We start from the raw sequence: 13,165 nt of genomic DNA, 5'->3' as shown, positions 1-13,165 counted from the left end.
TGTCTCTGTCTTAGTTTCTCTCTGGCTCAGGGTGCTGATTGCCCTACTGAACCTCACCTGTGTGGGCTTTGCCTCTTCCAAGATGGCTGCCGCCTACTCCTCTTTGCCAGTATCCAAGATGGCTCCCGCTGTTCCTTCCTATGGGCTGACTGCTCTGTGTGTCAAGCCTCTGTTTGGTTGCAAGGTGATTGCTGCAGCTGTGGCTCTGGTGTTGAGGGCTTTATTAATCACATGGAGACTACAGTCCTGGCCTTTGCATCTCATCTAAAGGTCCTGGTGTATGGAGTGCTCTGTACACAGTTTCAGTGTTTGCTCTGTGTGAGTTTCTATGTTTGTTTAATCTAGCTAGCTTAGGCACCGTGTGGCTTGTAGCCTATGCATAGCTCTGCTAGTTCTCTGCGTTTGTTCCTAGTGTTAGACTAGCCGCCCTTGCTAGCCACTATCCCAAGACTGTGTTTCTTCCTAATGTTAGACTAGCCGCCCTTGCTAGCCACTATCCCAAGACTGTGTTTGTTCCTAATGTTAGACTAGCTGCCCTTGCTAGCCACTATCCCAAGACTGTGTTTGTTCCTAACGTTAGACTAGCCGCCCTTGCTAGCCATTATCCCAAGACTGTGTTTGTTCCTAATGTTAGACTAGCCGTCCTTGCTAGCCACTATCCCAAGACTGTGATTGTTCCTAGTGTAGACTAGCCAGCTTAGGCACCGTCTGGCTTGTAGCCTGTGTATAGCTTTGCTAGTGTTCTATGTTTGTTTGGACTAGCTAGCTTAGGCACCGTCTGGCTTGTAGCCTGTGTATAGCTTTGCTAGTGCTGTGTGTTTGTTTAGACTAGTTAGCTTAGGCACCGTCTGGCTTGTAGCCTGTGTATAGCTTTGCTAGTGCTGTGTGTTTGTTTAGACTAGTTAGCTTAGGCACCGTGTGGCTTGTAGCCTGTGCATAGCTCTGCTAGGTCTCTGTGTTTGTTTCCAGAGCATGACTAGTTAGCTTAGGCACCGTCTGGCTTGTAGCCTGTGCATAGCTCTGCTAGTTCTCTGTGTTTGTTCCTAGTGTTAGACTAGCCGCCCTTGCTAGCCACTATCCCAAGACTGTGTTTGTTCCTAGTGTTAGACTAGCCGCCCTTGCTAGCCACTATCCCAAGACTGTGTTTGTTCCTAGTGTTAGACTAGCTGCCCTTGCTAGCCACTATCCCAAGACTGTGTTTGTTCCTAGTGTTAGACTAGCCGCCCTTGCTAGCCACTATCCCAAGACTGTGTTTGTTCCTAGTGTTAGACTAGCCGCCCTTGCTAGCCACTATCCCAAGACTGTGTTTGTTCCTAGTGTTAGACTAGCCGCCCTTTCTAGCCACTATCCCAAGACTGTGTTTGTTCCTAATGTTAGACTAGCTGCCCTTGCTAGCCACTATCCCAAGACTGTGTTTGTTCCTAACGTTAGACTAGCCGCCCTTGCTAGCCATTATCCCAAGACTGTGTTTGTTCCTAATGTTAGACTAGCCGCCCTTGCTAGCCACTTTCCCAAGACTGTTTGTTCCTAATGTTAGACTAGCCGTCCTTGCTAGCCACTATCCCAAGACTGTGTTTGTTCCTAGTGTTAGACTAGCCGCCCTTGCTAGCCACTATCCCAAGACTGTGATTGTTCCTAGTCTTAGACTAGCCGCCCTTGCTAGCCACTATCCCAAGACTGTGATTGTTCCTAGTCTTAGACTAGCCGCCCTTGCTAGCCACTATCCCAAGACTGTGATTGTTCCTAGTCTTAGACTAGCCGCCCTTGCTAGCCACTATCCCAAGACTGTGATTGTTCCTAGTCTTAGACTAGCCGCCCTTGCTAGCCACTATCCCAAGACTGTGTTTGTTCCTAGTGTTAGACTAGCCGCCCTTGCTAGCCACTATCCCAAGACTGTGTTTGTTCCTAGTGTTAGACTAGCCGCCCTTGCTAGCCACTATCCCAAGACTGTGTTTGTTCCTAATGTTAGACTAGCTGCCCTTGCTAGCCACTATCCCAAGACTGTGTTTGTTCCTAACGTTAGACTAGCCGCCCTTGCTAGCCATTATCCCAAGACTGTGTTTGTTCCTAATGTTAGACTAGCCGCCCTTGCTAGCCACTTTCCCAAGACTGTGTTTGTTCCTAATGTTAGACTAGCCGTCCTTGCTAGCCACTATCCCAAGACTGTGATTGTTCCTAGTGTAGACTAGCCAGCTTAGGCACCGTCTGGCTTGTAGCCTGTGTATAGCTTTGCTAGTGTTCTATGTTTGTTTGGACTAGCTAGCTTAGGCACCGTCTGGCTTGTAGCCTGTGTATAGCTTTGCTAGTGTTCTATGTTTGTTTAGACTAGTTAGCTTAGGCACCGTGTGGCTTGTAACCTGTGCATAGCTCTGCTAGGTCTCTGTGTTTGTTTCCAGAGCATGACTAGTTAGCTTAGGCACCGTCTGGCTTGTAGCCTGTGCATAGCTCTGCTAGTTCTCTGCGTTTGTTCCTAGTGTTAGACTAGCCGCCCTTGCTAGCCACTATCCCAAGACTGTGTTTGTTCCTAGTGTTAGACTAGCCGCCCTTGCTAGCCACTATCCCAAGACTGTGATTGTTCCTAGTCTTAGACTAGCCGCCCTTGCTAGCCACTATCCCAAGACTGTGTTTGTTCCTAGTGTTAGACTAGCCGCCCTTGCTAGCCACTATCCCAAGACTGTGATTGTTCCTAGTCTTAGACTAGCCGCCCTTGCTAGCCACTATCCCAAGACTGTGTTTGTTCCTAGTGTTAGACTAGCCGCCCTTGCTAGCCACTATCCCAAGACTGTGTTTGTTCCTAGTGTTAGACTAGCCGCCCTTGCTAGCCATTATCCCAAGACTGTGTTTGTTCCTAATGTTAGACTAGCCGCCCTTGCTAGCCACTTTCCCAAGACTGTGTTTGTTCCTAATGTTAGACTAGCCGTCCTTGCTAGCCACTATCCCAAGACTGTGATTGTTCCTAGTGTAGACTAGCCAGCTTAGGCACCGTCTGGCTTGTAGCCTGTGTATAGCTTTGCTAGTGTTCTATGTTTGTTTGGACTAGCTAGCTTAGGCACCGTCTGGCTTGTAGCCTGTGTATAGCTTTGCTAGTGTTCTATGTTTGTTTATTCCATGCGTAAGGTGATGCGAGGCAGAATGGGCGGAGCCTGGAATTGGCGGTGGTGGAGAAGGGTGTTGAGAGGAGGGATTTGTCCTGTGAGCGGAGGTTACGGGCGGGAACATAAGGGGAGATGAGGCTAGAGAGGTAATGAGGTGCTGCAGACTGAGTGCATTTGTAGGTAAGAAGGAGAAGCTTGAACTGTATCCGGTATCTGATCGGAAGCCAGTGAAGTGACTTGAGGAGAGGGGTGATATGAGTATATCGGTTCAAGCGATAAGCTCGGTCTTGGCCATGTTCAGTTTCAGGTGGTGGATGGACATCCAAGCAGCAATGTCGGATAAGCAGGCCGACACCTTGGCCTGGGTCTCCATGGTGATGTCTAGTATGGAGAGATACAGCTGGGTGTCATCAGCATAAAGATGATACTGGAACCCATGGGATGAGATCAGTGAGCCCAGGGAAGAGGTGTAGATTGAGAAAAGAAGGGGTCCAAGGACAGATCCCTGGGGAACTCCGACAGAGAGTGGGATGGGGGTGGAGGAGGATCCATGAGAGTGTACTTTGAAGGTACGGTGGGAGAGATAGGATGAGAACCAGGAGAGGACAGAGCCCTGGAATCCAAATGAGGTCAGTGTGGCAAGAAGTAAGTCATGATTGACAGTGTCGAAAGCGGCGGATAGATCGAGGAGATTAAGGATGGAGTAATGGCCTCTAGATTTGGCAAGGAACAGGTCATTACAGACTTTAGAGAGTGCTGTTTATGTCGAGTGTAGAGGGCAAAAACCAGATTGAAGTGGATCGAGGATGGCCTGAGAGAGGAAATCGAGGCAGCGGCTGTGAACGGCACGCTCAAGTATTTTGGAGAGGAAGGGTAGGAGGGAGATGGGGCGGTAGTTGGAGGGACAGGCCGGGTCAAGTGAAGGTTTTTTGAGGAGAGGTGTGACTACGGCGTGCTTGAAGGTGTCAGGGACAGTTGCAGTGGAGAGAGAGAGGTTGAGGATATGACAGATGGAGGGGGTGACAGTATGAGAGATGGTGTTCAGTAAGTTGGTGGGGATGGGATCCGAGGAACAGGTTGTGCATTTCAAGGAGGAAAGGAGGCGGGCGGTTTCCTCCTCGGTGATAACAGGAAAGGAGGAGAAAGAGTTAGTTGGTTGGTTGAGGGAGGGGGCTGAAGAGAGAAGAGGAGGTGGCTTGGTAGTGAATTCAAGGTTGATCTTTTGCACTTTGTCGTGGAAGTAGTCAGCCAGAGATTGAGGAGAGAGAGAGGGGGGTGGGTGGGAGAGGAGGGCACTTTGAGGAGGGAGTTAAGGGTGGCGAAGAGACGACGAAGGTTGGAGCTGAGAGAATTGGTTAATTGGGTGTAGTAGTCCTGTTTGGCAAGGAATAGGGAGGACTGGAAGGAGGATAGCATGAATTTGTAATGAAGGGAATCTGAATGGGTGCGGGATTTCCTCCAGAGGCGTTCAGCAGATTGGGCGCAGGAACGAAGGTAGCGAATGCAAGGGGTTAACCAGGGCTGAGGATTAGTACGCCTTGTGGGACGGGAGATGGATGGTGCGAGGGTGTCCAGAGGAGAGAGTGGCATTATAAGTGGAGACAGCCTTGTCGACAGACTCGGAGGACATGATAGAGGGGAGGAGATCAGAAATACTAGAGGATAAGGTGGGAGGGTCAATAGCCTGGAGATTCCTAGAAGTAGTGGTTAATGTTGGGCGGGGCTGAGAGGGGGTGAAGGAGGGTGAAGGTGATCAGGTGATGGTCAGAGATAGGAAGAGCCGAGGTGTGGAAATTGGAGGGTGAGCCGGAAAAGGAGAGGACGAGGTCAATACAATGGCCATCGCGGTGAATAGGGGTGGTGGAGCACAGCTGGAGACCGAAGGAGGATGTTAGAGTGAGGAACTGAGGAGCGTGAGAGTCGGAGGGGTCGTCAACGTGTATGTTAAAGTCTCCGAGAATGAGGGACGGAGATGAGGGGTCAAGAAAAACAGAAAGCCAGGCATCGAAGTCAGTGAGGAAGGAAGAGAGAGATTTATCAGGGGGGCGGTAGATGACTGCAATTCTGAGTGGCAACGGGTAGAATAGACGGATGGAGTGAACTTCAAAGGATGAGAAGCAGTGAGATTGTGGTAGGGGGAGGGGTTGAAAACTACAGGCAGGTGAGAGTAGTAACCCGACACCTCCTCCGCGGCCGACTGGGTGGGGGGTGTGGGAGAAGAGAGAGCCTCCATGGCATAGAGCCGCGACTGAGGCCGAGTCATCGGGGGTGAGCCAGGTTTCAGTTAGGGTGAGCAGATGAAGGGAGCGGGAGATAAAGAGATCGTGGATGAGGAGAAGTTTGTTGCACACGGAGCGGGCGTTCCACAGGGCGCATGAGAAGGGGAGGGAAGAAGGGGGAAGGAGGGGAACAGGAATGAGATTGGAGATGTCTCGGAAGCGTTTGCATGGATAAGATGAGGGCATGTGTAGAGGGCCTGGATTGGGATTAATGTCTCCGGCCGATAGTAGGAGAAGGAGCAGGAGAGAGCGGAGGAGGGTGGGGGAGGTAGGGCGACGAAGGCGACGAAGACGGGATGAGCTTACTAGGAATGGGAATGGGCTAATGGCAGGAAGGAAGTGTTGAAGGTTGAGAGCTAGGAAGGAGTGGGGGGATAGAAGAGATGGTGAGGTGGTGTGGGACGGGTGTGGGTATGGCAATGCAGTAGTGAGTAGGATGGGAGGGGACATGGGTGGGCAATGAGTACCTGCGGTGGACAGCGGTGGGGGGAGGGAGAAAAGATTAGGAAGGGACAGGGCGATTTAGAGAATGTGTAAAGGGGCCATGGTCAGGGAGGCTGGTAGGTGATAGATGAGCTGGTAGGCAGGCGGGGAGGCAGTTAGGTAGTTGTGCAGGCTTGAAGGCAGGCAAGTACATCTGTCAGACACTTCTATTGTCCTTACCCCAGCCTTTTTCTTGCTTCTGTTTCTTCACCACCCTTTCTCTCCTTTCTTCTCTGCACCTTTATTCCTTCCAATTATCTCTCCTCTCTACTCACCTCTTCTCTCATCTCTCTGCAATCTCCCACTTCAGCCCCCTTATCCAATCCTCAGGTCTGCAGTTATCTCCCCTTTCTCCCAGACCCCACATCAGATCCGACTAACTTCCACTCCTGCACGAATCATTTTTAAAGTGCTTTGTTTGGTCTATCAAGTGCTGTATGGGAATTATGAATTGTTAAGTCAGTTCTTTTCACATTTACTTTAAATAATTCTGTCAGAATGCAGGAAAATTTAGTACTGAGGTACCCGGTTTTTGGAAATATAAGATTTAAACATCAGATTGATGCTATTACTGAATGGAATTCTTTACCAAAGTTAGGTAACTATGCATGGTTGTATAAGAAACTGAAGACCTTTTGTTAATCTTACTATTCTGTTCTATCCTGCTTCTGTGCAACTTCTTGTATTGTAAACTGCCTAGAATATCATGATGGGATTTGTGTGGTATATAAACTTGGCAATCTTCTCAATCTACACCTCTTCCCTGGGCTCCATGATCTCATCTCATGGTTTCCAGTATCATCTCTATGCTGATGACACCCAACTGTATCTCTCCACACCAGACATCACCGCGGAGACCCAGGCAAAGGTATCGGCCTGCTTATCCGACATTGCTGCCTGGATGTCCAACCGCCACCTGAAACTGAACATGTCCAAGACCGAGCTTATCGTCTTTCCACCAAAACCCACTTCTCCTCTTTCTCCACTTTCTATCTCAGTTGATAACACCCTCATCCTCCCCGTCTCATCTGCCCGCAACCTCGGAGTCATCTTTGACTCCTCTCTCTCCTTCTCTGCGCATATCCAGCAGATAGCCAAGACCTGTCGCTTCTTCCTCTTTAACATCAGCAAAATTCGCCCTTTCCTCTCTGAACACACCACCCGAACTCTCGTCCACGCTCTCATTACCTGGACTACTGCAACTTACTCCTCACCGGCTTCACACTTAGCCATCTATCCCCCCTTCAGTCTGTTCAGAACTCTGCTGCACGTCTCATATTCTGCCAGAACCGATATACTCATATCACCCCTCTCCTCAGGTCACTTCACTGGCTTCCGATCAGATACCGCATTCAATTCAAGCTTCTCCTTCTTACCTACAAATGCACTCAGTCTGCTGCCCCTCACTATCTTTCTACCCTCATCTCCCCTTACGTTCCCGCCCGTAACCTCCGTTCACAGGATAAATCCCTCCTCTCAGTACCCTTCCCCACCACCGCCAACTCCAGGCTCCGCTCATTCTGCCTCGCCTCACCCTATGCTTGGAACAACCTTCCTGAACCCTTACGCCAAGCCCCCTCCCTGCCCGTCTTCAAGTCTTTGCTTAAAGCCCACTCTTCAATGCTGCGTTCGGCACCTAACCCTTACCGTTCAGTGAATCCAGACTGCCCCAATTTGACCTGCCCCTATCGGACCGACCGTTCACTTGTCTATTAAGTTGTAAGCTCTTTGAGCAAGGACTGTCTCTCTTTGTTAAATTGTACAGCGCTGCGTAACCCTAGTAGCGCTCTAGAAATGTTAAGTAGTAGTAGATTAGATCTGCCACCATCGGCCCTTTTCTCCCATCCTCAACCCTAGCATCAGACCCTCTACCACCCTATCAAATGCAATCATCAGGTTCCTTTTCTCTCTCCTTCCCTCTATCCAGCATTTCTCCTCTGTTGGCTCAGCATCTCCCCTCTCTGTCCCCCTCAGTCCAGCATCTCCTTTTCTTAACACTCCCTCAGCAGTGAAAAGAACAGTGTTGTGCTGCCAGGTCTCACATCTTAAGTGTATGGCAAGTTTCCTCTCAGGTCCTGCTCACAAGGCAACAGGAAGTACGCATTCATGACCGGTCTTAGCAATTGGGGGGTGCCGAATGCAGACCACTTCAGAGGGGCCCCTACCCCTGCTAGCACCCACCACCATAAGCTATTATCACCACCTCTACCCATATTTTGATGTGCATCCACCACATTTCAGTAGAGAGTGGCATACAGCAGCAGTGATTTTCATATCCCATCAGCTGCTGAGCCCAGAGTCTCTTCATTGCTGCATCCTACCCTTACAGAAACAGGAAGTGGCATCAAAAGGAAATGTAGATGCACATTAAGGTACGGAGAAGGAAGGTGTTCCGAGACAGGAGGACAGACGTAGCAGAGATGCAAGGCCCCAAGGAGCATGGGGCCTTGTGTGACCACCCCTGTCGCATCTGCAAGTGTGATTAGATGCCTGGGGAAATTGAGACAAGTTGTAGAAGAGTGGGACATGACGTGGAGATGGTTATGAATCTGGTTTGGAAGGTTTACAGACTCGGAATAACCTTCCTTGCAGGGTTGTGGTTTGCTTGACAAGTAGTTGGCAGTGGAGGGACTGTGTGTTGCTGCCATGAGGTGATACCAGGATCTGAATCATTTTTTTAGTAAGCTGTAAGAGGAAACATTCTCCCCTGTATAGACTCCAGAACAGGCAAAATTTTCTTGATGATAACTCACTTGTCTCATCTTCGGTCCCAAATTTATCACAGAAATCCAAAATATCAAAACTTATCTTGTCATAATTATTTTAAAATTCATACTTCATGTATCTTAAAGCTTCTTGATTATATATTTTGGACTTGAGCCAACATGACATGTTTTGCAAAGCTGCGTCAGGTCCCATCGTTGTTATTGCACAAAGCATTCCTAATTTTGGCCCCATGTTCTGTCATCGGTGAGGGTTGGTGTGTGTTCTGTGTACAACCTCAATCTCTGTGTCTTATATTACAGAACTAAATATGAGAGGAAATTATCACTTATAGAAGCTCTGGATTGTTGTTGTGCAATGCGTACGGGAGAAATCTTCTAGTCTACCATGAGAGAAAATGTGAGTATTGAGCTCCGTAGAAAGAAAATAATTCAGGTATCACTGGACCCCTGGCAATACCCCTCCCTTCTCTATCACAGGAGCTGCATCTGTGCCTCTCAGGCAGAGTTTAGGAGCTGAAATGGGTGGGTGGGATGGAAATGGGGTTACCAGTGAGGGGGATTTAAACCTCAGGGAGCAACACCTGAATGAAGGTTCCTGACAACCACAGCCCAAAGGAGGCTAAATCTGACTGAGATGGAACCCAGGGAAACAGGAAAAAGGACACCAGACCAAAAGAATGTGAATTAGTATAACTCCATTACCATATATACAACTAGGTAGTATGTCCATGAAAATCTCACAGTCCGCTTAGTTCTCTCAGATAAATGAAATTAATACATTCCATAGTGTATCAATATCACACTGACACAAGTGTAGTGCCACCAAATCCCCCTAACACAAGACGGTCACTGAAAACGTAGAGTGGCATTTCCGTATTACAGTGAGATTTAGTTAGTTCGTTAGTTAAAATATTTAAAAATCACAGTAACCAAATTGCCCAAAGTGGTGTACATGCTTGACATGTTTAGATGACGGAATATTCAATAAGCACTTATCAATAGAAGGCAAACTACGAGAGGGTTGATAGAAGCTAAAACAGGTTAGTGAGGGAGAATCATCAGCTCTCAAAGATTTAAAAATCAGTCACTGATGGCAAGAGGCCTAAGTACAGAAAATTGCAGTAATCCAATACTGTAAGTACCAGAGCTTGCAGAACAGTCCGAAAATTATCTTCAGAGAACCGTTTCTTCAGATTTGAAGGATAACAGAGTCCAAGGTTTCTCTGAGGTACTTTCACTCTCTAATATTAGCAATTTCAGCTCCTGCAAAGTTTACTGCACCAGGCCAAGTCCCAGATTCAAAATGAATAGACAAACATATTCAGAGTTTCCCCTAGATTCAGCCTTAATCTATTGGCATTTCACCAGGCGCTTAAGTTTTGCAAGTAGATTGTCAGAAAAGACAAAGTATCAGAAAGGAATTGCAGCACAAGAAAACAAAACTGAGTATCATCAGTATAGAGATGATAATGGACTTCCGATCATGGCAATACACAACAGATTGGCATTAAATATTAAATATTGCAGAAATGGTGGAACCATGAGAGACACCTGTTGTGATAACAGACCATCCTTAAAAGGCTCTATAGAATAGAGCAGAACCAACACACTACCCTGAATACCTAAGGAATACAACATGTTAAGCAATATTTATAAATAGTAACATACGTAGTAGATGACGGCAGAAAAAGATCTGCACGGTCCATCCAGTCTGCCCAACAAGACAAACTCATATGTGCTACTTTTTATGTATATCTTACCTTGATTTGTAACTGTCATTTTCAGGGCACAGACCGTACAAGTCTGCCCAGCACTATCCCCGCCTCCCAACCACCAGCCCCGCCTCCCACCACCGGCTCTGGCACAGACCGTACAAGTCTGCCCAGCACTATCCCCGCCTCCCAACCACCAGCCCCGCCTCCCACCACCGGCTCTGGCACAGACCGTAATAATTCTGGCCAGTACTATCCCCACCTCCTAACCACCAGCCCCGCCTCCCACCACCGGCTCTGGCACAGACCGTATAAGTCTGCCCAACACTATCCCCCGCCTCCCAACCACCAGCCCCGCCTCCCACCACCGGCTCTGGCACAGACAGTATAAGTCTGCCCAGCACTATCGCCCGCCTCCCAACCACCAGCCCCGCCTCCCACCACCGGCTCCGCCACCAATATTTATGATGTCAAAGATGAAATAGGACGATAGCTCTCAACCTGAGTAAGATCCAGAACACTCCCCTTCAATAAAGGATAAATGGAAGCCCTTTTTAGAGTCACAGGACTTATTCATGAGGCAGTCGTGGGATCTAATAGGTCATATTTCAAAAATTAATAAGGTTGGCACTCTTCAAAATGTTCTCTACTGTGACTTGAGACTCCTCTGAGGGCTTTTTACTGGGACTGTAGCCAAGTTTGTTTTAATAACTCCTGCTCTGAGCTCTGTGACTCTACATAGCTGAGGACATATCAGGAACTCCTTCCACTGCTCTGAGTTTCAGGATCTAGGTAGGAGTGTTAGTGCTCTATATGATGTTGTGAGGTGGGGGCGAGATATTCCCCCTGGTTCTGCTCATGCTTTTCCACTTCTCTCTCCTCCTCTAGTGAACCAGACCTGTACTTGATTTTGGACCAGCCTCACTGTTGAAATTCAGAAGAGTCTTTCTCCAGCCTGAGGACACCACCCCTGTACCCTCTACTCCCACAGCCCTCCAGGGACTCCCGGTGACATTACCGGAGCTCTGGTTACTTTCTATTAGAGTAAATAAAACCTTTGCAGCATCATTCAGTGATTGTCTTATTGTTGTCTAAATACAATGAGGTTAATATTTGTAGCAAGTATCTCAGATTGACAGGGCTGAGAGAGACCCCAGAGGCTGTACACAAATATTCTCCACCTCATTCTCAATCATCTTCCACCCTTCTTCACAGAGGGGATAGCTGTAAAAATCCTCACCCTCCCTTTTATGGTGAAACCCTTTGGGCAGTGGTTAAGCCCAATATTTCTCCTCTGTCTGACTTTGGGTATGAAACTGGGTTCTACTTTTAAATTACTTGCTAATATATTACAGGGTCTGCAGCCTGGATTTTAATGGGTAGAATCATGGACTATATATCCCACAATGCTTTAGGGTTTAAATTCGAAACCAGGATTGGCCAAACGTCTCTCTCCTGGAACTGGGTAACTTGACAGCTCTGCATTAGAGGTTCCCTATAAAGTGTTTCCAGTGGTTTCTGAGGATTCATTTCTCTGCTCCTCAAGGAAACAACTTTATCCTGGGTTGCCCCCTTGTTCGAAGAGAGCAGCCTACTTCTGTGCAATCTGGAAGACGTTGTAACTGGTTAGGCCACAGGGTCTTTACTTGCCTTCATTTTTTCTCTGTTTCAATGCTTCTTACTGCCATGATCCTGAGGTTGTGGGGTGCTCTTCTCCCTACTCCAAAGAGTCCTGTCCAGTGATCATAACTACCTTTGCTTCAACGCAATGGGGCTGTAAACAGAGTGAGGTTGCTCTTGCCTCAAAGGTATACCACAAATATCCCCAGTAAATTACAGGGGGAGGACAGAATGACTCAGGTTTTTGGAAAGGAGGAACATTGCCAATTTTTGTTACCAGATTGTTAGGGGCTGAGTTAGGTGATGCTGTATGGGGGTTGCACTTTGCCATCAGGGATTTAGGTTGTGATCAGTTGAGTTCGGGGTGATTTGCAGGAGTGGCCTAGTGGTTAGGGTGGTGGACTCTGGTCCTGAGGAACTGAGTTCGATTCCCACTTCAGGAGCTCCTTGTGACTCTGGGCAAGTCACTTAACCCTCCATTGCCCCATGTAAGCCGCATTGAGCCTGCCATGAGTGGGAAAGCGCGGGGTACAAATGTAACAAAAAAAAAGCTGGAAAAATCTATAAACAACCCACAGGAAATTAAACAAAATGAAATATTTTTGCCTGCACACCCCTATCTCTCAATCCTCTGTGGTTCTAGATTACCCAGTGCTAAATTTTCCCTTTTAGAACTGGTTTGTGGATACGTCCCTGGATGGATTCTGTCTCTTGTTGCATTAAAGTATTTACACTCAACAGATTCAGCTTTGGCCAAAGCTCTTCATGACAGACTCCTGTGAAAAATAAAGTCATGGGATAGGAGGCAACGCTCACTTATGGATTAAGATCTGGTTAATTAATGGAAAATGAATATAGAGTTAGGTGGCCATTTTTCTTAATTGAGGAGGGTGAATAGTGGAATGCCACAGGGATCAGTACTGGGACCGGTAATATTAAACATATTTATAAATGATCTGCAAACTGGAAGAAGTGAGGTGATTAATAAACTTGCAGATGACCAAAACTATTCAAAGTTGTTGAAACACTTGTGGACTATGAAAAAATTGCAGGAAGACCTTCAGAAATTGGAAGACTAGACAACCAAATGGGAGATGAGATGTATTGTGGAGAAATGCAAAGTGATGCACATTGGGAAGAATAGTCCAAATCATAATTACTTGATGCTGGGGGTCACCTAAGGAGTCAGCACTCAAGAAAAAGATCTTGGTGTCATTCTAGACAATACCCTGAAATCTTCTGTCCATGGC

The 13,165-nt window shown here is 47.6% G+C and overlaps 1 long non-coding RNA gene across 1 annotated transcript; it reads left to right on the top strand.

Annotated features, from left to right (window-relative positions):
• Nucleotides 1-278: 278 nt before the first annotated feature.
• Nucleotides 279-11,363, top strand: LOC115458577. Its single transcript, XR_003940087.1, has 3 exons — nt 279-318; nt 8,884-8,980; nt 11,184-11,363. It is a non-coding gene; the product is annotated as an uncharacterized LOC115458577 (long non-coding RNA).
• The last annotated feature ends 1,802 nt before the right edge of the window (nt 11,364-13,165 follow it).

Source organism: Microcaecilia unicolor, unplaced genomic scaffold, assembly GCF_901765095.1.
Source record: "Microcaecilia unicolor unplaced genomic scaffold, aMicUni1.1, whole genome shotgun sequence".
NCBI classification, from domain to species: Eukaryota; Metazoa; Chordata; class Amphibia; order Gymnophiona; family Siphonopidae; genus Microcaecilia; species Microcaecilia unicolor.
This window is presented reverse-complemented; position numbering and strand designations above follow the sequence as displayed.